Raw genomic sequence first — 26,448 nt, forward strand, 5'->3', positions numbered from 1 at the left:
AACCTATTCTTTTAAAAAGAAAATTGGTATTCAAAAAGCACTACAGAATTAATCTAGTTATTGCCCTGTAAAGAGTCGAGGATGTAACTATGTTTTAAAGGGGTGGGGCTTCCCTGGTGGCGCAGGGGTTGAGAGTCCGCCTGCCAATGCAGGGGACGCAGGTTCGTGCCCCGGTCCGGGAGGATCCCACATGCCGCGGAGCGGCTGGGCCCGTGAGCCATGGCCACTGAGCCTGCGCGTCCGGAGCCTGTGCTCCGCAACGGGAGAGGCCACAACAGTGAGAGGCCCGCGTACCGCAAAGAAAAATAATAATAATAAATAAATAAATAAAGGGGCCACAGGTTGTACCATGTTCAAACAGAGAATCCGTCCACAACGAAATCCTCCACAGAAAGTCTCCCCATTAATTAGGCAATGAAAACAGCAGCCTCCCCGAATCAAGCAGGAACAAACAGGAAAGAAAAGAATATACTTCTTGTGAGGAGGGGAAAAAAAATACGTGCACACAAAGAAATGAAAGGCAATGCGCTCCACCCTCAGTATAATCAGTTTCAACAGAAATAATTAGAGCTCTTACTTGAGCTTCCATGGTTTCTGCTCCCTGCTCTAAGGGGCGCCGGGGGCGGGGGGGGGGGGGGGGGAGGGCAGGGCACCCGGCCTCCTCTGCGCCTGTCCCGGGACAGGAGCGCCCTCTGCTCTGGAAAAGCCAGGTGCTCGGGGGAACAGAGGAAGCTTCTCCTTCGATGGGGTGGGGTGACAAGGAATAGCAAACAGCACTGGGGGGCGAGTTAAAGGGGGGGGGCAGAAAAAGGGGGCGACTCAGAAATGGTGACGCCAGGCGAATGGCCCTGTCACAGCCACACTCCCTCTCCTGTTACACACGCACACACGTACACACGCACGTACACACACACTCAGGTGCAGTGAACATTCTGAAAGAGAGTCTGGTTTTCCTTAAAATAAAGGTATCATCTCCTTCTGATATAAAAAGAACGCTCTCTAGCATAGATGCCCCAGCGAAAGCCTCAGTGTCACCACAGGCTCCCTTTTGGCCGCCCCTCCCACCGAGTCAAGTTTGTCTCCTCAATGCTCTGGACTCTCGCTGCGGCCTCGGCCGGCCCCGAGCTGGCTGGCAGGGGTGACCTTCACCCCTCTCAGTATCTCCTGGGTTCCCATGACACCCCGTTTCCACCCTCCCGGAGACCCCCACGTTGGCAGGCACGCCCTCCCTGACTCCAGCGCTGCGTTTCTCGGCCCGTGCGCCCCCTCCCACCGCCAGGCCCCCGGCTGCCGGGAGCGGGACTGCTTTTACCCACTTTCACATTGGTCGCGCTTCACACCGAGTCTGGCACACGGCTGGGGCTTCAACCACAATGACAAGGGCAGGAGCGATAACAGCAGATGGTCTGGACACGTGTTCCCGCCAGGGGCTGGGGGAGTACCTTGTCTCATTTCATCACCCCAACAACTCTAAGAGGCGGACACTCCCATTTTACAGATGGGGACACTGAGATTTAGAGGCTGATAGTCTCGCCCAGGGACCACAGGGAGTAAATGGCAGGCTGAGATTCCAGTCTTAACCTCTGTTTCCCACTGAAAGATGCCTGGTGAACGGATCACCACACACCACAGCCTTCCAAAAAGATTCTTTTCTCTTCTGCAAAAAGTTGAACATTTTTTAAGTTATTGTGTTCAAATTAAAGAGTAATAACATTCTCACTACAGAAAATTTGGAGAATATAGAAAGGCATGACAAAGAATTTTTTTTAAAAAAAATCAGTCTCAAAAAAAAAAAAAAAAATCAGTCTCACACCGTCCGGAAATAATCCCTGCTAAGACTCTGAATTATCTTCTTCCAGTCTTTCTTCTACGTACCTATGTACATGAGGCCTTCTGTATACATAATAGGTATTTTTATGTATTATGCTGAATGTGTATGTATTCATGTCGTTTATTATTTTTGTTCATTTCTCTTTCATAAAACTAGGGTGATATAGTATCTTAGTTTATATCATGATCATTTTCCATGTTATTAAATATTCTTGGAGAAGAACATCAGTTACATAATCATTTCATTGAATGAATTTAACATAAATTAACGATTCCTGTCTACTGGACATTAGGCTGCTCCCATGTTTTGTATTATAAACAACTCTATAGTGAGCATTCTTGCTCCCAAAGCTTTGAGCACGTTTCTAATTTTTTTCCCTGAGGGGGGAAAAGAAAACCAGATTGTTGAGTCAATGGAGTATGTTTAAGGTCACTGTTTCCAGAAAGGTCTGAACTAACATTCCTATTAGACCATTTCACAAAGTTTTCTGGGGGAAAAGCTGGATTCCACAATCCATTTGATTTCTTAAAGCTGATCTACTTTACCATCAAGTCATGAACTATCTATTCTTTGATGAGTCAGGTTACAATTTTGTGTATCTGGTGTTGTAAGCTGATAAGTTAGCTGGTGATAAATATAACCGGTATCTGCAAAAGGCCATTCCCAACCCAGAAATGGAAATGACCTAAGCCTGGCACGGTCGAAGTCGAAGGCGCGGCGTAACGGGGGCCCTGCGATGCTCCTGTCGGACGTGGCTGTGTGCGCAGCATCCCTCCTGTGAGGTGTGGGGAGACGCCCTCGCTTTCCTTTCTGACTTTTAGAAACAAGGCCTGCTTGGCAAGTCCCGGCTGCTTTAGGGTGGAGGGTAGGTCGTGACTCTCAGCTCTGTCGCACGTTGGCCCCCCGTGGGCAGCTTCAAATCCCAGGTCCCAGCCTGGGCCCCCAACCTCTGCTGCTCCCTCACGTGACTGCCCTTAGCAGGTCCGGCTCCTCGGCCCCTTCCCAGGCCAACCCCGCTCTGAGCCCTGGGGCCGGGGTGCCCGGTGATGGGGCCAGCAGTCGGCTGCAGCCTGGGACTCCTGAGCTGGAGCCCTGGGCTGAGCCGGCTGTTGGGGACGGCAGAGGGAGGCCCAGCTCTGCCGATCACCAGCTCAGGGGCTTGGGTGAGTCTCTCGGTTTCCTCACCTGTGAAGTAGTCAGGAAACTATGCCCGCCTTACAGGGAGTTGTCAAGACTAAGTAAGAGAAGGAACGTAAAGGGCTCAGCACGGGTTTACTGCCTTCATTACTGACAATGAGAGGCAGTAATGACAGTGAGAGGCTCCTCCTTTACCCCTTCCCGGTGGCAGCAGAGCCGGGAGCAGGGGACCCAGCAGGGAGAACGGACAAAGTGGGTCCCACGTTGTCTTCTCCCTTCCAGGATTCTGCACTTAAACAGCTCCCCGGTTAAAATACTCACGTGTGATCCAGCTTTTACTTGGTGAGACTCCTGGCATCAGCACCAGGGAAGCCAGAGCGCCGTGGAGCTGGGTCCTGCCCAGCAGAGAGCGCGGCACACAGGCCCAGGTGTGCGTCCTGGCTTCACCTGCGGACGCCGTGCAACCAGAAGCAAGTCCCTGTCCCTCTAAGCCTCAGCGTCCTCTCCCTACGGGGAGAGCCCGGCACCTGCCTTGCAAGGCCGTTTTGCACGTGAAATTAAATGAGACAGCAAGGTACCTGCCTAGACGCCAGGCATTATGCCTGGCAGATAAGAAGGATGGCAGTAATAAAATAATTACAACTAACATTTGTTGAGCCCTTACTTAGAGTCACATTCTGAAAAGATGCTCATTTCACTGGTTAAGTTTTCCAGAACCAAGAGCCTAACGCATTTAGGACGTGCTGATCGTGAAGAGAATAAAAGGTCAACGAGAGATGCCAAGCTTTAATTCCAATACTATAGTGATAAGTGAACTAACGCCTTTTTTTTTTTTTTTGTATTTTCCAGGAGGAGACTCTTAAAAGTTAAGGCCATGCGTCCACTTCAATCGTCAGTGTCATGAGACAAAACAGGCATCATCAGGTTCAACTGTGTTCTGGCGCTGGCCTGAGCCCGGGGCCTCGAGTCCAGCTGATCCAGGCTTTATCTATATTTGGTACATGATGTCAACCCAGAACATCTTATTCCTTCACGTTTAATAAACCAGCTTAAGACATCATTACTCACTACCCCGGTGGATTCATTTTGAAACTCTGAAGGCGGAGAGGGTACACCTCACATTTCTTACTAAAAGAGAAGTAGCTTAACCATCCACTGCTAAAACGTGAACTGCCACAAATATCTTTTTGGGGGGGGGCGGTTGTGCAATTCCCACACCAGCTCACTTTATGATTTTTACAGACAAGAAGGTTGAAAACAGATACACAAGAAAGTTTTTTTTCTTCTAATAAGCACCTTTCTACAAGAAGCTACCAATTATGAAAACCAGAAATGCATTTAAACGCTTCTTATTGCACCAAGCAGAATGTCAGCCGCTTTTATTTATTGCTTTTATGAGAGGGAGGGAGGGAGAGCAGAGTAAAATTTCCTTTTTCTTCTGTAACGAGGTGAGTCACAATTTCCAAACATCAATCAATCAGTGAGTCAGAGACGGGGAGAGGAGGAAATGACCCAGAGGCTCCCACCGTGAGCCTCTCCAGAACCCGGCCGAGACAGGAACTCCCGGTGGGGACTCGACTTCCCTGTCCTCGCACCTGGGGACCAGGCGCCTCCGTCAGACACCAAGAGCCACGCCCCAAGCATAGGGTTCCTTTGCTCATTGAGCAAACTCAGCAAACGTTTCAGGGCACCCACTGCGTGCTGGGAATACGGAGAAGAATAAAATGGCGCCATCTGAGGAGTCCCCATCCAAGCCACTAACTGCATCATGACACACAGGAGAAGCACGGGCAGGTACAGAAGCGCAGAGGAGGAAAACCCTGCAGGTGGGGCAGTGGTGGGGCTGGGACCAAACATGCTTCCGAGACAGGGAACACCTGGGTTGAGTCATCAATGACTAGAAATTTGGGACGAGGCCGGCGGCAGCAAGACAACGGAGCTGCCCCAAACGGAAAGGCTCCTGCGCAGACGCGTGGGTTGGGGAAAGGAGGCCACGTTCCAGAACCTACAGGTAGTTCACCTGGAGCACAGAATGTGCTCGCGAGGGAGGGACATTGGACAGAGACCAGCTCTCGAAGGGCCTTCCCTCCCTGCTAATGTTGGCTTTGTTCCTGGGGTGTTCCTCAAGTGTGTCCTGTGCTTCTGCATCAGGGGTGCCTCACACCTTAGCTGGCAGGTAGGGCTGGTTAAGATGCAGACTGTGGGGCCACCCCCGGAGCTCCCAATTCATCAGGTCTGGAGCGGGCACAGGTGATGTGATGCTACAGGTCTGGGACCACACCGGGGACCACTGTTGTGTAAGGGCAGGGCTCAGCATACCCAATCTAGCCCACGGCCTGTTTTACTTTTCTACATGAAATATTGCTGGACCATGGCCATCAATTCACGTATTACCTATGGCGACTTCCCAGCAGAGTTGAGTAGTTGCAAAGAGACCGGACTGCCCACAAAGCCTATGGTATTTTACCATCTGGCCCTTCACAGTGCAAGTTTGCCAACCAACCCCTGCTGTTGGTTGTTCTAGGTGATTAGGAAAAAACAATGATAATTTTGCGCCAGTTCATTTTGGATGATACTGGATTAATCAACGCTCGGCAGGTTTCTTTTCTGCAGGACTTTTCAGAGCCTTTAATAACTAACTTTTCTGGGTGTTCCCAGCAACACAACATTAGTCTGTGAGATGCCACTACAGGATTTTAACGGAGGTTCATCGATAGACTAGTCTCTTAGGAAAACCGCCCAAGGGCAGACAGACTGGAAAGGAATGAAAGCGGAGGTCAGGAGACCAGTTAGATGGTTGCTACGGTAACTACACAGGACGTGACAAGAATATGCACTAGGGCAGGGTTCAGCAAACTTCTTCTGGAAAGGGCCAGAGAGTAAATATTTCTGGCTTTGCAGGCCATGATGTCTCTGTTGCAACTACTCAACTCTGCCCTGGCAGCACAAAAGCAGGCAGACACAACAGGCAAACAAGCGAGTGTGGCCGCGTTCCAATAAAACTTTATTTACAGAGTCTCAGTCTGGGATGATGGATGGTGGCGATGGTTGCACAACCACCTGAATGTTCTTAACACCCCCGGACTGTACGCTCAAAATGGTTAAAATGGTAAATTTTACGTTAGGTATCTTTTATCACAATTAACAAAAACAAAAAACTTTATGGACACAGAAATTTAAATTTCTTTTTCTAATTAATTAATTGATTGATCGATTATTTATTTATTTATTTTTGGCTGCACTGGGTCTTCGTTGCTGCGCGCGGGCTTTCTCTAGTTGCGGCGAGCGGGGGCTACTCTTTGTTGCGGTGTGCGGGCTTCTCATTGCAGTGGCTTCTCTTGTTGCAGAGCACGGGCTCCAGGCGCACGGGCTTCAGCAGTCGTGGCACTCGGGCTCAGCAGTTGTTGCATGCAGGCTCTAGAGCGCAGGCTCAGTAGTTGTGGTGCACAGGCTTAGTTGCTCCACGGCACATGGGATCTTCCCGAGCCAGGGCTCTAACCCGTGTCCCCTGCGTTGGCAGGCGGATTCTTAAGCACTGCGCCACCAGGGTAGTCCCGAGAAATTTAAATTTCTTAGTTTTCATATATCATAACATACTCTTGTTTTCTTTTAACCATTAAAAAACGTAGACACCATTCTTGGCTCGTGGGGCACGCAAACACAGGCGGTGGGCTGGACGTGGTTTGCCGACCCCGGCACAGGGCAGTGGGCACAGAGGAGGCAGCAGATGTGAGAGCCGGTCAGGAGCTCCCATCAGGAACTGGTGACTGACTAGCTGAGGGGGAGGGAGGAATCCGGGCCCCTGTCTCTGGGCTGCTGCGCCCCATCCTCCCCATCAGGGTCTGGGAATTGTGAAAGCAGGCAGGTGGGGTCCAGATGCCCAGCCAGCACGTGAAAGGAAAGGTCTGGGGCTCAAGAGAGAAGCCGGGTCCTGATGGACACGCACGGGGGACACCAGCACCCCCGGACAGGCCCGCACCTCGGCTGCCAGCCCCTGAGGGTCATCGGTCTCCTCCAAGGGTCCCTGTCTGCACCTGGGGACGCCTGCCTTCTCCTTTCAGAAGCCCCTCCCCTCAGTGACTGTGCCCTGCGGTCCCCGGCCTAGCAGAAAAAGAAAATAGTCTGTCTTATCCAAAATACACCATTACCACGCAACCCAGTCAGGGGTTGGGGTTGAATAATGATCAATGCCTCTCAAACCATCTGTAGGGAAGGACGCGCCACAGGTTTCTAAATTTCCAATCTGCTGTGGACTGGTATTTTTATAAAATACAATAAACACGCCACGTGGATGTCACTGCAATATCGAGAGGCTGCGAACGTTTCTCAACGCCTGCTCTGAACCCCGGTGCTTATCTAGTCGCAGGCCAATAACGGCCGTTTCCTGGTTCTCGGGCCGCACTCTGACACACTCTGAGTGGCACGCTGGCCTAGATCATGCCTCCTGAAGTTTCTCTGCTGAAAAGAGCAAAATGTACAACCCAAGCAGGCCAGCCGGCCCAATCGCCCGGGGACAAGCCCCTCTGGAACGCTGGGGACCTCGCTGTGTGCCAGCGGGAAAGCCAACTGTCACGGCCACCGCACAGACCGGAGGCCGGAGGAGAGGCTGTGGCCGCCCGTCCGGGCGCGGACCAGACCCTCAGCGGTTGCGCTGGCCGGCAAAGCCACCGGAGCGCCCGCCCCAGGGGGCCTCAGGGAGACAGAGGGCTGGGGCCGCTCCCTGCTCTCATTAGGAGATGGGACAACGCGCGCGCGCGCGCGCGCGCGCGCGCGGGCAACCTTCGCAGGCTGCTCCTTATCTTAAACCCTCACCGTTATTACACAGTCCCAGGGCATTTCGGTCTCCTGCGAGACGCTGATCCCTGCAGTGAACCTAGGGCACAGAGGGAATGCACTGCTCACTCCATCGGGGCGGACACGAGTGTTGCATTTCAGAGACGTAATTGCAAATCATCTCAGAAACTGCTCGGCAACTAATTGTCGTTATAATACCAAGTTTACATTGCCAAAATAATGGACAAATATCGCCATGTAATAGAACAGCACAAAAATGGTAATTTTACTATGGAAAGTTGGAACTTGCCATTTCAAATTAGCAGAAGCTGTGAAGTGGGCATTACTGACAATGTGAATATAGTAATTGGGGCTGATTTCTTGGCGCCTGGCCGAATCCGGCTGCCTGGTCCTGTGAGTTAATTATAGCTCTGCTAACGGAGCGGGAACACTTAGCAAAGAGACGCAGAGATAAAACTCTGCTCAGGTCTCTCTACAGATGAGGCAAAATGTGAATGTTTTGGCTAGCGACCTGGTGCAACAGACGTTATTCCCAATTAATATCTTGAGCAGCGGCCCTAAGAAAATACAGACATTTTCCTGCTAGGGGTCAAAAATCTGCAGAGGCCAAACTTTGTGAGGGTGTCCTCGCTCACCCCAAACCCATCTTCACACTTTCCGTGCTGTTGATGGAATGGCTGAGTCGGTCATCTTAGCCTACGTCCAAAAATATTTAATTTACGGCTTGAAAAGTTGCCTTTAAAAAAAATTCCAGAAATCAAAATACGGGATTCTTCCCAAATTAGCTCTATCCGCAGACTGAGACAGTTATTTCACTGTAGACTTAAAAAAATAATAATACATCTTTCTTTCAATTTTAGAGATTTTACGGTGTCCTTTCAAATTCAGGACTGGATTCTTTCCCTCCCTCCGCCCGAGGCACTGCCTATCGGGTCCATCAGCACATCCCACACCGATCAGCTCCTTTCTTCAGGAAAGGGGTGGACTCAGGCACAGCACTACCTAATGGATTTGCAGGGAAAACGTTCAAGCCCGGGGTCATTCCTGGGAGAGTGAGATCATTTGGAGTGAAGTTAGTCACGTTTAGGTCTGTCACCAAAGTATCTGAAATAAAGGCTGGTCATCGAGTGCTTGGTCTTCAGACCTGCTTCCATCCTCCTCACCCACCGGCACCGTGCCCCCTCAACCCACCCCGCTGCAAACAGGGTCTATGAGCTGACGCTTTCGTGCCTGCCTTCGCTCTGCACCTCCTGCTTACCGCCGAGCCCGCAGGGAGACTGGTCCAGGAGCGCTGCCTCTTCGGGCTGACTTGACACGCGCCCCAGCCGTCCCTGGCTGCAGCCTAGGGTTAGGGGAACCAGTCTGGACTCCAGCTGAAGGCCCAGGGCAAGCTCTCTCTGTACAGCTAAGACTCCAAGGCCCGCCTCGGATGACCACAGGGGAGGCATGCGACGGCCCAGCACCGCCCTTGGCTTTGGGGCTCAGCAAACGAGACCCTTCCTTTCTCCTGCCCCTTTGCATTACAGTCTGGCCCACTCCCCACCCGCCTCAAAACTCCAAATCTAACACTCGCTCTGCAGCGTTTGCCACCACCGCAAACCCTCCTGAAACCCTCCTCTTCCTAAGCAGCCCCGCCTCGGTCCTCAGAGCCTCCGCCCGACTCGCCGGCCACTTCACCACTGCTCTCGCGTCTATGTCTCACGCTAGAAAAGGCCAGCCCCGCCCCGGTCCCCAACCACTGGCTTCATCTGGGGCCTCCCTTGCCATCGCCTTCCAAACCCACAACTCTACTTTGCCTCCCTCCGAGTCCCAGCCCTCTGGCCCAGTGGGGAAAGATCTAGAACTCATGCTTTGTGAAAGCAAATGTGTCAGCTTGACTCCCAAGCCACTCCTTTCACCTCTGGTGTTCCCAGCCTCAGGGGACACAGCCAACACTGTCACCCAGACCCACGGGAAGGAAGCAAGGAAGACACATGCCCCAGACGTGACCTCCAGAGTCAGAACGGTGCTCCTGTGCGCAGTGGGTCGGGACCACAGACACGCCGACCTACCTGAGCCTGGCCCAGGCCAGCCCCTGCAGCCCCTCTTTCAGGCCCGCAGCCCAGGGGTTCAGAATCATGTGGATTCTACCCATTTCTTCCACTGTCCAGTTCCTCCCCTCGGTACCCCCAGCCCCAGCCAGAATCAGGCTCTCAGGATGCTCCCAGGAGACCCTACTCCCAGGCAGAACATCAGCCCCTGGTACCCCAGCCCCGAGCACAGCGCCTGGCACAGAGAGGGCACTCGTTAGAGACACGGTTCCCATGAGTTCCTGTGCAATTTTAAATAGCAATAAATTAACTCCTGGATATAATTTACAAAATGCAACAAACAGAGAGGGAATTTACTCACAATTTAAAGCAAATTATTAATGACTGTTTTGATTTATTCTATTTTCCTGGCATGAACTCTAAATTCCATTGACTAGCTTCAGCCGTGTTATGCTTTGTATCTCAATGATAGTGGATGTGTCGAAAGCAAACAGATCCTGGAGCTAAACCCTCAGAACTGGGGCCCGGCTTGGGTTGGAGCGGGCTGTGGTCCAAGTCCTTGGGTGGCTCTGCCCCGCATGCTCGGGACGGCCCATGCCGACCCCCTTCCTGGCACACACCCAGCACCTGCCCCAGGGCTCGGTAGTTTCCGGGCGACTGTGAGCTGAATGGGAAGTTCCAAAGCTGGCTCGGGGGTGGGGACGGCACCCAGGAGTGACAGCACTTTGCAAAAGTGCACTGCTTTTTGCAGCCACGCGGCATTCGGCTTTAACTCTGGGTAATGGAAGGAGCGGGGCTGACCTTGACCCACATGCTCTTCGCCAGGCCAGCCTGTAGTGCCTCGCTCCAGAAAAGAGGCTCCCTCATCTTGCAGCTGGCAGGCACGAGCGTGGGTGGGGGGCTCCGGCTCTCCCAGGAGCAACCTGGCCACAGCCGCCTGCTCTCTGGGGAGACCGGGGTGTCCGCTGGAGGCCGCTGGGACCCTGGAAGAGTCAGAGCACCAACCAACAGGCACGGGGTTTTATTAAAAACAAAAGCAGAATCACCAACAGACAGACCCACGGAGGCAGATGACGACGAGGCGGGGGTGCGCACACAGCACGCTCGCTCAGGGGGAAGATTCTGGCCCAGCTGCAGGGCTCGATTTAATAACTCACTGAAGTGCACCCACGAGCAGCTCCCCCTTTCCCTCACCTGTGGAGGAAGAGGGGTGGACCAGGTCACTGGGCTCAACTGGGGGTTCAGTGGCCACCACTGGAAAGCAGAGGTGAGTCTGGGCAGAACAGAGAGCCCCTAACAGTGACGGGTCACTCTCCTCGGCTGCCGTGGGTCCGTCTGCCCAGAGCACCCATCTCCCTGGGGCCCGGGGCCAGTGAGCCGGACTGTGACACCAAGTGTTTTCCAGCGGGTGGGCTTAGGTAATGCTGCCACTAAGACGGCGGGGGTGCATCACCTACGGCTAATGCCATCCTATCACTGATCAACACCCTCCTCGGGAAAAGCAGGCGTTTCCCACCCTTCTGGGGCCGCGGGAGCTGCAGACCAGCAGGCTCCGAGGGCCCCTCCCGCTCTAACATGGAGGCCCCTCTCACTCAGCCAGCCCTACTGCCTACCGCCCCCTTTCTGGAAAGAGCCACCGGGAGGGGCTGGCGCCATCCCTCCCTGCGGGGACAGGGCCCCCTCCCATGCCTCTGGCAGTCAATTACTTGCTCTCCGGGCCTGGGTCACTCACACCTGGGAATGGCCGAGCCCAGTAACCGAAGGAAAAAGCAAGCATTCTTTCCTGAGTCAGGGCACTAATGGAGGTTTTGGCAAGAACCCGCGGGTGGCTCACGCTGTCATGTTGTGTGATTAGACACGGTTTACTTAAAATAACAAGCAACCTGAACTTCCACCAAGAGGAGACTGGCTAAGTGCACCTGGGGGGAGCCAAGCACTGGCGCACTACATAGCCGTGAAAAGTGCAGGCCGGCCAGGCCAGGGCAGACCCACCGGACAGACGTCCCCGACACACGAGCTCGCAGAAGAGCACGTAAGCGGCAGGACCCCGGGGTCCCTGGCACACAGTCGGCGCCTTTTAACATCACTGAGCAGAACTGAGCCTGGGTGTGCACGTAAGCACAGAGACGTCCAAGACGCTGTTTGCGAAATGCTAACAGTGGCGAGCTCGGGACGGCAGAATTTAGGGTGACTCTGTTTCTTCATTAATTGAATGTTTTACAACTGGCCCCTAACGATGAGGAAAAAACGAAACTCCCTCCCCCCGCTGCCCCCCCCCCCCGCATTCTGAAAAGGCAAAGGTGTGCGCTATAGGTGGTGCTCTATACAGATTTCCACGCACCACTGCAGGACAGCACAAAGACACAATCAACAAAAAGGTGCAATCAGGGGTCTGTGTAAAAGGCAAGCGCATTAGCCATATTTCCACAAGTTACTTACTCATCTCTTTTAATGGTATGTATTGAATGCCTAAGTGGCAGGCACTGCGCTGTGTTTACGGCAGCGACCAAAATTACATTCTGAACCTCCAAAGGCCAACAGGTGCCCACAAACCTATCACTGCCTTTTTTTAAAAAACGAAAATTCAAACTGTTAGAGGACATTGCTCCCACCGACATCTGGCCCCGCTACTCCTTTCACCCCCAATATCTCTGAGCCTGGTTCTCAATTAGCATCCTGCCTATGCCGCGTAATACTGAAAAGAGCCCACCGGAGAGAAAACACCGAAACTGGGCCAGAAGATGCCCCAAGAATGGCTGAGCTCAGCCACATGCGTGTCGGAAAGCATCACTTAACTTGCCCAGATTAGATGAATTGTTCATTTTCCTGCAGCTCGGTATATAAGCATTTACCAGGTTGGGAAGGAAAGCAAATGTTCCCCAGACACCTGTGCACAGGGTGCTAAGCGACATTGAGCAGGGAAGCGACCTTGATTATTTAATCACAGCCACCGTAAGGAGGACAGATTCCCATCCAGGTTGAACTGAGTTGCAGAGACGTTAAGTGATAGACCAGCAGCTGGTGGAAGCAACATTTGGACCCAGGACTGTGTTGCTCCAAAGCCACACACACACACACACACACACACACACACACACACACACACACACACACACACACACACACACACACACACACACACACACACACACACACACACACACACACACACACAATACACAACGTACACCGCACGCTGGCTCTCAGAGGGCCAGGGGTGCATCGCCAGCCGCCAGCTGCTAACGAGAAGAGGAGAACGACAGCAGGGGAGGGAAAGAGCAGGGTCCTGGGGTGGCCGGTGGAGGGGGGCAAAGATGCTGCTCACTTTCTGCCCTAAGACAGGTGGTTGGCAGAGTGATCGGGCAACACTCCCCTTTCCAGCCAGCCAGCTGTTTGGTTTGGAGCAGACACGGCATGAAGTGTAAACTGTTTGATATAATACCGGATACAAAAGTTGGGACCGAAAGACACACCTGCAGAAACTGGGCCTTTGGGAATGAGAACTCAGAAAACTTTGTTCCATTTCACTTATTCTGTGAAAGCAAATCCATGACCCAGCGTGTCTGCATTACAGACAAGACGGTTTCGCTGCTGGGAAATTTTCCTATCCCGGCTGCAACGCTCCACCCTGTTAGCTCTGGGAGTCGCCCTTTTCTCCCTTAGTCATACTTTTTTGGAAGCCCTCCAGCCCTCCAGCTAAACCTGCAATACCCTAAAAAGGTAGGTGAGTGGTGCTTCTAGGACTGAAGCATCTTTCTCCACCTACTGGAACAGAGGTTGGGTGCATTTAATGCAAAAACAGACCTGGGAAACAATGTGCACTTACACCACCGACCGAAAGGCATGAAAAACAGGATTAGGGGAGGGGCAGGAAGGGGGAGGAAGCGGGGAACCTCTCCCGGGTCTGTGACTTTACAAGTTGCTCCTAGCATTTTCTAGTCTTCTAAGGTTTGCAATCAACTCTGGAATTCAGCAATGCAAAAATGCCCCTTAGAACCCGTGTGTCCAAAGGCTTAAGCGGGGTAATTAAAAACTCAGGATTCTTCAAAGAATGTTATCTGTTGACGAGTGAATATAATAAAGGCTTCATTACTGAGCCGTGATCCCAGCATGAGACGAAGCAGACCCGGCTCAGGAATGCCAAAACATTAAAACTGCCGGACAGGAGAGAAGGCAAATCTGCTCTCACGATCGGGTTATCACACCACAACCGCTGAACGGCAATCTCAGCGAGAAAGAAAAGCCAGTAGCTTGATGAAATTAACTTCAAGAACTAGATTCCACTGAGAGTTCGCTTGCAGCACAAAATAAACGTACTGGATAGTTTTTTTTCCATCTTCGAGATTCTCCAGGAATGATGGGAGGGCCATATAGTCTACAGAGGGAGCCCACCTCTAAGCAGGGCTCCCAGAGGAGGTCTCCCCAGAGCAGTGACGAAGTCTACCCCGTGCGAGTCCTTGGGAAAGCGCAGGCTGGGGCTAGCGATGCACTAACTTTCCCTTCACGCCGCCGAGCTCCTGCAGCAAAAAGCAAGGTGGAAAGAGCCTCTGGCGGGGCTCCTGGGTCCCCTCCTCCAAGGGAGCAAGCCGGCGAGCTGTCAGGGGCTGAGGCTCCACCAGACCTCAGGGGGACAGGAACAAGCTGCCCCCGCTGGCTGCTTCCATGGAAACGAGGTCAGATTGGCAACAAGCCCCAGCTTTAAAAGAGCCACCTGCCTCAAGGAAGCCCAGCACGCTGCCCTTTTCCTTCAGACTTTTCGAATTTACAGCGTGGAGATGAGCTGTGTGGGGCAGTGGACTGCGGGTGGGGGAAGCGGGGAAGCAGACCCTTCCGCCATGTCCCGGTCCCTCTGCTGACCTGGCGTGTGACTCTGGGCAAGTTGGTGTCCCTCTCTGGCCTCAGTTTTCTCCAGAAGAACATGACAAGGTGGGCTAGTGATTGCTAAGCCCCTCTCCCTCCCCCACCCCGTCCGCAGCTGTGACGACAGCATTCTTGGGGGGGGGCGCGGGTTGGATCACTCTGCACATCTGCATTACAGCATGTAATCAATCAACCAACCCCAGATCCAACCAAGGCAGGAGGAGGATCTGAGGTATTGTTCTTACCTTCCCAGAACATACAAAGTAGGAGAAAGCACATCACAGAGGGATGAAATAACAACATAAGGAAATACTAGAAGAGCATCTACAATTCAGAGCACAAAGGGGGCGAGATGCCTGGTTTACTGAAGCGCTACACCTGGCCCTCAGCGCAGGTGCAGCCTCCGTCAACAGGGGGCTGGCATCCTCTGTGTGAGCTTGTTTCCAGCAGCTCTCAAATCCTTTTCCCCTTTGGGGCACAGGACCAGAAAACGGTCAGCTTTGCCAACTTAGTACTAACCCCGCCTCCTTCAAGGAAGACCCCTCGCGCTCAGAAGGAGGGTGGGTTTGCAAGCAGAAACGGCAGAGCACTGACGCGACCATTCTTGGCAGGGATCAAAGTGCACTTGCCCGGCCTCCCTATCAAACCAATCAGGGTACCAGGCAGCACTGGGTGTGAGGCCGTGTGCAGCTTTAAACACCCCGGGGGCCTGGATGTTGGGGGTCCTGAGATAAAGTGCAGCACAAACCTCACGCCACTGTGGTACATCCATACAAAGAAACTCTACTCAGCACTAAAGAGGGAGGAGCTGCAGGTACTTTCAAGCACGGCTGAGTTTCAAACGCATTACAGTGAAGGAAAGAAGCCAGACTCGGGGGCTGTATGATCCGTTTATGCGACATCCTGGAAAATGCAGAACTGGAACAGAAAAACAGATCAGTGGCCACCAAGAGCTTGGGGGGTAGGGAAGGGGCTGACTATAAAGAGGCACAGAAGAATCTGGGGGGCGAGGGCGCTGTCCTACGCCATCACTGTGGCGGTGGTTCGTAAAGGCACACATCTGCCAAAATTCCCAGAAGTGGGCCCCTAAAAAGGAGTGAGTGAGTAACACCTGACTAAAAACCCTCTCCTCAAGCGGAGGACGGAGCTCCCACTAACCTCGCCACGCCTAAAAAGGGGTGAGTGAGTATACACCTGACTAAAAACCCTCTCCTCAAGCGGAGGACGGAGCTCCCACTAACCTCGCCACGCCAGTACTGCAAAAGGAACTAGAGTGCAGCCAGAAAGATGAAAACCATTCGCACTGACCGGTATCTTTAAAGCCTCGTGAGTAGCTAGACCAGGATACTCACTATGATAATTAGTATTCGCCCTTCTCCCAGCTTCTGTGGGAGGTGGGGATGGGTAGGTGGTAAAAGTGTGGGTAGAAGAGAGAAAGAATTTTCTCAAGACGGTCTCCTATGATTTATAAAAATCTATGGTGCCCGGGGCTTCCCTGGTGGCGCAATGGTTGAGAGTCCTCCTGCCGATGCAGGGGACGCGGGTTCGTGACCCGGTCTGGGAAAATCCCACATGCCGCAGAGCGGCTGGGCCCGTGAGCCACGGCCGCTGAGCCTGCGCGTCCGGAGCCTGTGCCCCGCAACAGGAGAGGCCACAACAGTGAGAGGCCCTCGTACCGCAAAAAAAAAAAACAAAAAAAAAAACTATGGTGCCCGTTAAACTCAAATCCGTTAGAAAGTGTCGTGAGGATAAAATAAATAAGCAGAAAACCACTAACATCATTAATGGAAAAGACAGGAGACTCGCTCGGCCTGAGCGCTTAGCGGCGTAGGGTCCCGTACTCCAGGGGTGGAGAGCAGAGCGCACAGAGTGGGGGCTCTGGGGCCGGGCTGGCCGGCTCCGACGTCCTGATTCTGCCACGTCCTGGCCGGGCGACCCCAGGCAACTTCAACCTCGGGCTCCTCCTCTGCAGGACGGGGGTGAGACAGCTGGCCTCCGGGGCCTGTTGTGAGGAGTGCGTGGAAGACACGTGCAGAGCATGTGAGCACAGTGCCTGGTGGGCCATGAGCTCTGAGCGCTAGCACCCATGATCAGTATTAAAACCGTACTTTCTGCCTGTGAAACTGCTTTAAGTCACCCAAAGAATACACACACGCACGTGCACACACAAGCACGCTCGTACTTGGAGGTGTTGTCGAGGGAGCACCACAGAGACCATCACCACCAAGTCCTCTTCTGGGCGGGGCCTTGCAGACCTGGTTTCTACCCTTCACCATACTCCAAAGCAGAGTCATCTCTACAGGATGCCCGCCCACTCTCCCGCTGAGGTCGGGAGACTTCCCTCCGGGGCACCGCCTACCAGGGGCTCGGACGTGTGAACAACCCTGGCCTAATCCAAAGCTTGGTGATCTCTGGTCAAAAACAATCCTACAGGTGCCTGGCACCGCCCCTGCACAGAGTGGAGCCTCGGCCGGCCACAGACCTCAGCTTCCTCACATGCGTGATAAGGAGACTGGACCAGACAACCTGGAGAATGCTTCCAGGTCTGCCCGTTCGTGACGATGCTCATTTCCACAGGCCTTCCGGAACCCTGAGATCATTCCCAGCCTCCCCCAGGAGTGACAGCACTAACATCGTTCACAGGCTGCTTTTCCACGCTCACGACTGAGGCTGACCCCGCCCGCACGCCCTGACCACCCAAGGTCTCAGGTGGTCACCGGACACACGCTCCCCGAGCATCGCTGTGGGGAGATGGAGAAATGCCAACCACAGCCTTGGCTTTCTACATCCTACATCCTCATGGAGGAAGAAATCATCCAAGCTGTGGGCAGATCAAGGGAGGCTGGGTGCCCCAACAGGCTCCTGAGTAAGAATTCGAGGCGCTGATTCTAAGTGCAGGTCCCCAGGCCCTTACTGGGAGATTATGTCTCGCTCCGTGTAGGGTGAGGCCCAGGGATGGTCGTTTTATTTAACAAGCACACACCCAGGAGACTTTTATAATGAGCTAACTCAGGAAAACACTGACATAGGGTGGCTCCTGCGTGGCTAGAAGTGAAGCTGATTTCTTAACCTTTAAAATTTGGAGACACGAGAACCTTGGCTTTGCGACCTGTAAGTAACTGGTCTGGCGTGATTTCAAAAGCATCCAGACTGAAGCAAGTCAATGAAGAGACAGGAAGCCCGAATGCAACCAGCAGGGTTGGCCACCTGTCCCTCACCATCCTCAACAGGACACCCACCGTCTCCTTCTGCACACCTGGTGGCCAGGTGCCACCACACATCCGAGACCTCCCACCGCCCCATCCTCCTGGCTGCGCTTTGCCAAATCCCTAACCCACCGTCTTCACGACCACAGTAAGCCCGTCCACTCTCCCCTAGCACGCAGCCCCCTGCTCACCCTTCAAGGACAACTTCTCCTACTTCTCTGGGAGAGCGGATGCCGCGCCCTGGAACGTAGAGTCCCTCTCCTCCCACCTCTGTGACCTTGACCTTGCTCTGGAATTATACCCCACCACACATGGATTCTCCTTTTCCCCCACCCTACCCCCACCTAGAACAAGCTCCGGCCCCCTCGGGGTGGGGAAAACCACCCCCTTAAAACTTGTCCTTCCCTAGTTACCCGCCCCCCCCCCGCGCCTCTTTCCTGCCCTTCTCAGCCAAGCATTTTCAAATTCACCGTCTCTCCTCCCCCGATCCCACGATCAGCACCGCCTGGAACTCAGTCCTATCCATTCACTGGTGGTCTGTCTCCTCCCTTGGAAGGCGGCACTGCGAGGGCAGGGGCTTGGCACTCTGTTCACTGCTGCATCCTCAGCGCCTGGCCCAGAGAAGGTGCACGACAGGTATTTGTTGAATGGATATGACATCACCTGCTTGTGGAGAGAGCAGCCGTTTCCCACGGAGCCCCCCAGAGCAGGGGCCCAGCGGTTCCGGTCCCACCTCTGCTCCCGGGGCATCCATGCTCCACGCCACAGCGTGGGCACCAGCTCTGCGACGTGTAGGCCAGGCCGGGTCACTCCTGGGCATGCACCCTGTGGCCCTCTGGCAGGGCCTTAGGCAGAGCAAGGTCCTTGTTCCGCAGCCTCGCTCTGGAACCTCTCCAGCAGCGGCCAGAGCCCCGCCATGTGCCACCCCCTCCCACCCCCGTGGACTGATCACTCCTGGTGACCGCCCCACGCTGGCCCCAGCCCGGGTCAGGACTCCTGCATCTCCCCCGGAGCCCCTTCTCTTTGCTCCAAGTGTCCTCTGGGCACTGCCCTCACCATTTGGTCACTTATTACTCTTTATCCAAACAGTCTAACTCCACACCGATCTCTGGCTGGGCCAGGGGTGCCCGCGGGGAGCTCTGGATACCCCAGTGCCTTTCAGGGGCCCAGCCCGCAGCCGACTCTCAATCTCAACTGTCGTCCCCCCCCCCCGCCCCCAGCTGTCACTCGGATCCCCCCCCTTCCCTAAGCGAACAGGCCTCCACCTCGTCCTCGCCCAGGGTGATGCTGTTTTCACCTCTCCCCCTAGAGGACACAGCAAACCCAACTGTACTTTGGCCAGAAGTGACTTGAAACAAACCCGAAAGTTTACTTTGGAAAGGAGTTAATAATAAAAGTTGGAAGGCGTCTTCGGGACGATAAACACCTCCTTTTTCCTTTCTCCCGACTTCTGGCTCAGCACCCTTGCCTGGTGGAAACGCTTTCTGGGACACGACCACAGGGTTCAGGACGACGGGGCCACCAACTCCAGGGAGGATGGGGCGGGGGAGGAAAACCTCACAAAAAGCCAGAAAGTGTGTTTCTTGTCTCCTGAAAGCTGCGATACCATTTCTGTAATCTACGTTCATTGTTCTTGTAAGGAAAGGCTCTGGTCTGAGAGCTGGGTTTTTAGAAGTCGGACAGATTCTCGAAACCCTGCACCTTGCCAGGAGGAGCGAATAAGAGCCCAAAGTTTCCAGAAATAAATGCAGAAATGGAAGAGGCACCTCTGGAACCCAAAAGAAATTATTCCGTAAGTGTAGAAGGTTGTCAGAGCAATACCACCAGAATAAACGTCTCTGATAAGGAGCTAAAACTGTAATGAAAATAAGGCACTTTAAAAATGTCACATTAGCTATGTTTAACATAAACAAAAACAAAAGAAAGCTGTCATTTCTTTTAGTGCCTAACTTAAGTAGGAGGAAGACAGAGAGACTTTCAAACTTCTACAGCACGAGTGGACTTTTAGAAGAGAGTTTGAACAGGTTAAACTCTGAATTTTTAAACATATCCTTTGAACAATAACCTGTATTCTCTTTCACAAAGAGACTGAGGGGGCTACAGACTTCCTGGTAAATATATTAAGGCTCCCCGGCGGGAGAAACAATTCCTCTTCTGAGTGGCCACAGAGATTTCAATGCGCTGAAATACGTATTTTATACTGAAAACGTTTTATTAACCAGTTGATGGGAGCTGGGGAAAGAGAAGGGAAGAACGATCAAATAAAACAAACTTTTTCCAAAAACCGTAAGTGGCCCTTCCAGCTTTCTAACTACCATAAAGATCACGTAAAAAAAAAAATTTTATTATTATTATTTTTTTTACAATACAAAACAGAAATAACTTTTTTTCATCATTTCAGAGTAAGGCCCTAAAAGTTTCCCTAACCTAGGGCTAGAAGACATGATTATTTTTAAATGTCTGCTTAAAAATTAGAAAGTCTCAACGGTAAGCCACAAGTATGAGAACTAACCCTGAACGTTGCTATTTCTGTTCAAGCACCAAACAGTGTAAATGAATGAATACATTCATCTTCACTTTATAACTAAGATAGTCAATGGCATTTAAGAAATGTAAAAATTAGGGAAACAAATTTTTATTTTCTGTGCAACATGAAACCTATGGAAAATTGTCTAGAAATTAGTATGATCTTAACATCACTTTCTTCTGCCAATTTTAACTTTAAAAAGAAAGAGGGCTTCCCTGGTGGCGCAGCAGTTGAGAATCCGCCTGCCAATGCAGGGGACACGGGTTCGAGCCCTGGTCTGGGAAGATCCCACATGCCACGGAGCAACTGGGCCCGTGAGCCACAACTACTGAGCCTGCGCATCTGGAGCCTGTGCTCCGCAACAAGAGAGGCCGCGACAGTGAGAGGCCTGCGCACCACGATGAAGAGTGGCCCCCGCTCACCGCAACTACAGAAATCCCTTGCACAGAAACGAAGACCCAACACAGCCAAAAAATAAAAATAAATTTAAAAATAAAAAAAAATAGTGCGGTTCCATAACATTTTTAAAAAAAAAAAGAAAGAAAAACAATAAAGTCTGTTAAGAAATCCACGCCTATCGATAACGTGGGAATACGGGCTTTAATGTTGTTGGCTTAAGAAAAAGGTAAACAGCCAGCTCCAGGTTCTTTTTTTTTTTTTAATCCAATTCTTTTTTTTTTTTTTTCCGGGGAAGTGTCCACTTACATATAAATACTAACAAAGGCTCTGTAGTTTTTGTTTTTTTTTTTTAAGATCCTCAGAATCCCTGGAATAATGCCTGCCAACTAAAACACCTACTATGAGTTTAGTAATGGGTTATGCAAACATAAATTACAAGGCCAGACATTTTAAAAGGGAAAAAAAAAGGTGATTTATTGATGTACTGGAGACACAGCAGGATAGAAGCACTATTTCAATTTTCCATATATTCCTCAACATTGCAGATGTGTTAATGCAAAAAGAATTTTAAAATAAAAATGACTCCCAACTCTTTTGGTTCTAACATATGAGTTCATTTACTTAAGAAGGGTTACCATGGAACTCCTTTCCCACACTTATAATCAAGAAAATTAATACAGTCCAACATTTTATCTAGTTTCAACTACGAATGGATTTGAAAGGAAGAGACAAAGAGAGAAGGAAAGATAAACATTTCCCTTATACCAGCAAAAAGAATTAAACCCCAAGTTCTACTCTTCACTTTATTAGCCCAACCTGCCCTGGTCCTATTTTTCACTTTAATTTCTTCATCCCTATTCACAGGTCATTTTCTCCTTTTCTGGTCTCCTGTCACTGTTGGAACCAGCATTTTTTTTTTCCTTTACTGCGGCAAAGTAATCATCTGAAGATACATGGAATACTTTTCATGGGTTGTTTATACGTAAACAAAATAAGTAAGAATATTCTCATCATCAACTTTTAATGAAAGGAAACAGAAGCTTTCACCCTTCCCCGAACAGGTCATGGGAACTGCATTGGGCTAATGAAAACCCCTGAACACACATCAACAGAAAAGCCATCTTCATTTTTCTTCAGTTTGCATGTGGTTGACAGCATCACAAACGGTCATTTTCCAAAGCACATGTGACTGTGGCTGAACAAGGCTGCCTCAAAAGTAAGCTCGAAAACGCTCTGCTAATAAAGGACGCACGTTTTAAAATGCAAAGGCACGAAAGGGCATCTCTGCGCCCTGGCGCTGCGCATTCCTCCCCAGAGAAGGCTACTTTGTGTACGCACACACACACACGCATACGATATGGGGTCCTGGCACTTTGATTATGTGAACACACCTGACCCCAGGGAAACAGGCTGAGACCAGCCCCATATTTCAGACAAACCAAACAGCCAATAGACAGTAATGGCTTTAAGCTACTGATGACCTGGGCCAAAAATGAAGAACCACTTAATCTTCTGAAGGAAACTGTCAATGTGAGGAGGCCCACAGCCGACCTTTCGCCTGATCGTAATCACAGCCACCTATGATAACACAGCGGGGTTTATTTTTATGCCTGGCTCCAGGCTACAATGATCAATCCTTCAGTGTTGACTGTTTTGGATCCACACGACGAGCCAGAGTGAGTTAAGCGTGTGTCATTTTCATGGATCCCTGGAGTCAGGCATGGAATGAAATCCACCTAAGAATAAGGTCTAGAGTAATTCCACCCAAACTCTAAACACCGTATAAAGTCTCCCCAGATTAATCTACAAATTCAACACTTTTCCAATAAAAATCCCGAGAGAATTTTTCAAATGGCACCGAATAAATGATTCTACAAGTCATACGGAAGCACAGTCTAGATGGTTTTGAAGAACCATGAGGACGGGCCTTCCTCTACTAGATATCAAGACTTAGTAACAGTATGGAAATAATTATGGCAATAATATAGTAATAACCATCCAGACAGTGTTGGGTTGGACAGACTGGGGCCTAGGGGCGGGCGTGGTGCCTGGCAGAGGTGCAGAAGTTAACCCTCGGGAAAGGGGGACTCCACGGTAAATGGTTCTGCGTCGAGGGGCCCTCAATGGACAAAGATAAAATTATAGCCTCACCCAGTCGCCATCCATACAATACTTTACAGGCCTGATGTAAAAAGCAAAACCAAAAAACTGTTGAAGGAAAACACCAGAGACTGTTTTTATGACATCAGCATAGGGAGAATTTCTGAAATAAGATTAAAAAACCCACACTTTACATCAAAAACTGGAAAAATAAAAGCCACCTGCATTAAAATTAAAATCTTCCATGTGACCGAGGACAACATAAACACAGTGAAAAGACAGGCCACGGCCTAGGAGGAGAGAGCAGCCATGTACACACGCAACAAAGGATCCAGATTCTGGGTATGAAAATTTCCTACAAGTCGGTAAGAAAACAGCCAACAGCCCAATAGGAAAATGGGCAAAAGATACAAGCAGTTAAGACACAAAAGAGGAAACTGTATAGGCCAGTCATTTACAAAAGGATGTTCTCCCACGTTAGAAATAAGGAAATATAGCAAAACCCAATGAGGATGTGGCCGGAACAGGTACTGGGAGATGGGGGGGCATGACAGCATGTAGCCACTGAGGGCAGCTAACTGGCAACACCCACCTGGCCAAGCTGTGACCGGGGACCACACTTCTGGGGGGTTCACCTCGGTAAATTCCTGAACCCACTCCCCAGGACGGGTATAATAATAAAGAAAGAGTGTCAACAACAACCAAAAATCCACGTGCCGTCTCAGGAGGGCAGTGGATACATCATCTGTGGCTCACGCACACAGTGGAATGAATTTTAAAAGACCAGGTGGCAGAGGATATATACAGATATCGCAAGATACCATTTGCCTACCATGTGTGTAAATAGTAAAATAGATATATATATATAAAACAATATCTACTGTTTATGAGTGCATAAACATTGCTACGAATGCAAAAAGCATACAGGGATGAAACACCAGTTTCAGGATGGATTTATATCTAAGGAAGAAAGGAGGGCAAGGCAGGGAGGTGGAATCTTAGCTGCAAATGTAACAGTTTATTTCTGTTTGAAAAAGAGGCATCAGAAGCAAATGGACGAAACGTTAACATCTTTCCATCGTCATGAAGGGCACAGAAACCTGTGTTTTGTTTTTATACTTTTCGGTATGCTAGAAATACTTCATATAAAAAATAATAATAATAAACCCGGTCACACGGCTTTGCATATAAAAGAACTATGTCATGCAGGTAAGATCCTGTGTGAGGCCTGTGAGTGGGACCCAGGGGAGGCAAAGGCAGCCGTACCTTCTGGGTCTTTCTACCCAAGGGCCACTCCCTCGCACAAGAAGTTCTTGGAAGATGTGTGTGCCGGGGTCTGTTTGACTCAAAACGTTTGCAGGTTAAAATTTACCCAGTACCTTACAAATGCAAGAGCTTCTTGTGACACAACGTTGAAGGCGGAGTGGGAGGTGTTAGGAGCTGAGGTTGCCCCGCCTCCCTAAGGCTGGGGGGCATGGGGGTCCCCCAGGAAGACAACTGTCCTAACTGTCCAATCTCAGGATACCTGACGGCAGACGCTCTTGGCAACGGTGCGGAGACAGTGAACGGATGAATAAATACGGGGTGAAATTGGGGCCCCAACTGGACTTCGGAACTACAACAGTGACCTTTTAAATGTGAAGTAGGGAACCGCCAAGGGGGGGCCCTGCAGCTGAAGTGGCCCAGGATGCAAGTTACCCATGTGAGAAGTAATCCAGCCTCTGTGCCCTCCCAGGACTGTGCTGGGGAGTCTGGCTGCCAGGGAGGCAGTTGCCGGGGGGCTGCGGGGGGCTGCGTGGGGCAGGGAAGGCGGCTCCGGGGACCCATCCCACCCCAGGGGCCTCAGACCTGCCACCAGCGGGCCTGCATTCCCAACCTCCAGGAAGCTTCTCCGCTTCTGAGCTGTGACGCCCTAGTGGACCTCCTCCCTCCTCTAAGGGGCTCAGTTTTCCTCTCGTTGAAATGGAGAAAAATATTGTACCTATTTCACAGGGATCCTGTGTGTTAAATCAGCCAATACGGTTAAAGTCTTTAGAACAGTGTTTGGTACACAGTGAGCGCTCAGGAAGTGTCAGCTGTTGTTATGAGCTCTTCCCGCTGTGTCCCTGCAGTGACCAGAGCCCTCAACACAGAGCTGCCCGGGTATACCCCAACCCACATACAATGGGATCGCCATAACGTTCTGCTGTGTGCAGAATGAATTCTGAATAGAAAAACTCCAAGAGGTAAAGTAGGTGAGGCCTGTTGAGAAGAAAGGGCAGCCCGGAAGTCTTGGGCCCATGGAGGGTGAACAGGAGTGAGCCGGACGGGGAGGGAGTGGGCCCAGCTCAGCGCCCTCGGATCTCGGCCACGCTGCACGGCCATCAAACAACAGAGGGGACCTGGCCTGCTCAGCCTTCAAATCCAGTCAGTGGCAGGACCAGAATCAGGATCCAAGTGTCCTGGTTCCCGATACAACTGTCCTTTTAACTGTATCAACAATACCATAATGTCTTCCAGCTAAAATACTGGACCACAAAGAAAATTATCACCCTCTGCACGGTAGGCGCATAATGCTCCCTGTAGATTACTTTTTCTGCAACTTACATTTTCTGCAACTTACATTTTCAAGTTAAAACCAAGACCCGACAATAGTTAATAATCAGTGTTCAGGACTTCCCTGGCGATCCAGTGGTTGAGACTCCACGCTGCCACTGCCGTGGGCCCAGGTTCAATCCCTGGTTGGGGAACTGGGATCCCGCATGCCGTACGGCGTGGCAAAAAAAAAAAACAGTGTTCAATGATTAGCCCCAACTATTCCCGCCCGTAGCCGCCTTGGGCAAAGAAAGAAAAACTTAAGACAACAGATCTCAGGGTCAGCAGGACCTGTCATCTGTCTCTTTCTTGACTGACAAAAATCTCAAAACAGAAGGGGAGATATTCCCGTGCTTTGGGTTATAAAAACTCCCGTAAGGCAACCAGTGTTTTCAAGTAAACGTCAGATTTTAGCCTAACCGCTCTTCCCTGGGTATAATCCCGCAAAACGCACACCCAGCACATACAACACCCTTTAAATGGGTATGTCACTTCAGAGCGATACTCAAAAAAAAAAAAAAAAAATATATATATATATATATATATATATTCTTTTGGTTGTTTTTTTAACTAACAGAAGAGAAACCGCTTACAATTAACTGACTAAAAATCGACTTTTGGAAGCTAAAAGGGGGCAGTCTGACACAATGGTTATGGCCTCGTTCTTGGGAGTCTGTCTGCCTGGGAGGCAGCTGGCTTGCACTCTGTAAAGTGGCACTAAGGACACCCACCTCCTTGGGTGACCGTGATGCACTTAGCATAATGCTTGGCTCTTGGTAAGTACTCGATAAATATTAATAAATAACAGTTCACCACAATTTCAACCAAATTTTATGGCTTTCCCATTTAACCATCATACCTGACAAACTGCACACAGCAAGGATGTTTACTGAGAAGAGCTGTGAGCTCCGGTCTATACCCGGGTTATTACTACATCCTATGTAGAATGACATTCTCTACCCAAAATGTACTTCGGTTGAGGTTATTGAC

General features: G+C 51.0%; 1 protein-coding gene and 1 long non-coding RNA gene across 8 annotated transcripts in view; one reads left to right on the plus strand and one right to left on the minus strand.

Annotated features, from left to right (window-relative positions):
• The window catches only part of CUX1 (cut like homeobox 1), a 375,241-nt gene that overhangs the window by 256,911 nt on the left and 91,882 nt on the right, over window positions 1-26,448 (minus strand). The window lies entirely within an intron of this gene.
• On the plus strand, window positions 2,575-4,028 carry LOC132506211 (uncharacterized). 2 transcript variants are annotated; one of them, XR_009535758.1, is made up of 2 exons: window positions 2,575-2,696; window positions 3,818-4,028. It is a non-coding gene; the product is annotated as an uncharacterized LOC132506211 (long non-coding RNA). The 2 variants fall into 2 exon arrangements; XR_009535757.1 differs by lacking the exon at window positions 2,575-2,696 and adding an exon at window positions 2,746-2,994.

The sequence above is a fragment of the Lagenorhynchus albirostris genome, chromosome 15 (genome assembly GCF_949774975.1).
Source record: "Lagenorhynchus albirostris chromosome 15, mLagAlb1.1, whole genome shotgun sequence".
NCBI lineage: Eukaryota > Metazoa > Chordata > Mammalia > Artiodactyla > Delphinidae > Lagenorhynchus > Lagenorhynchus albirostris.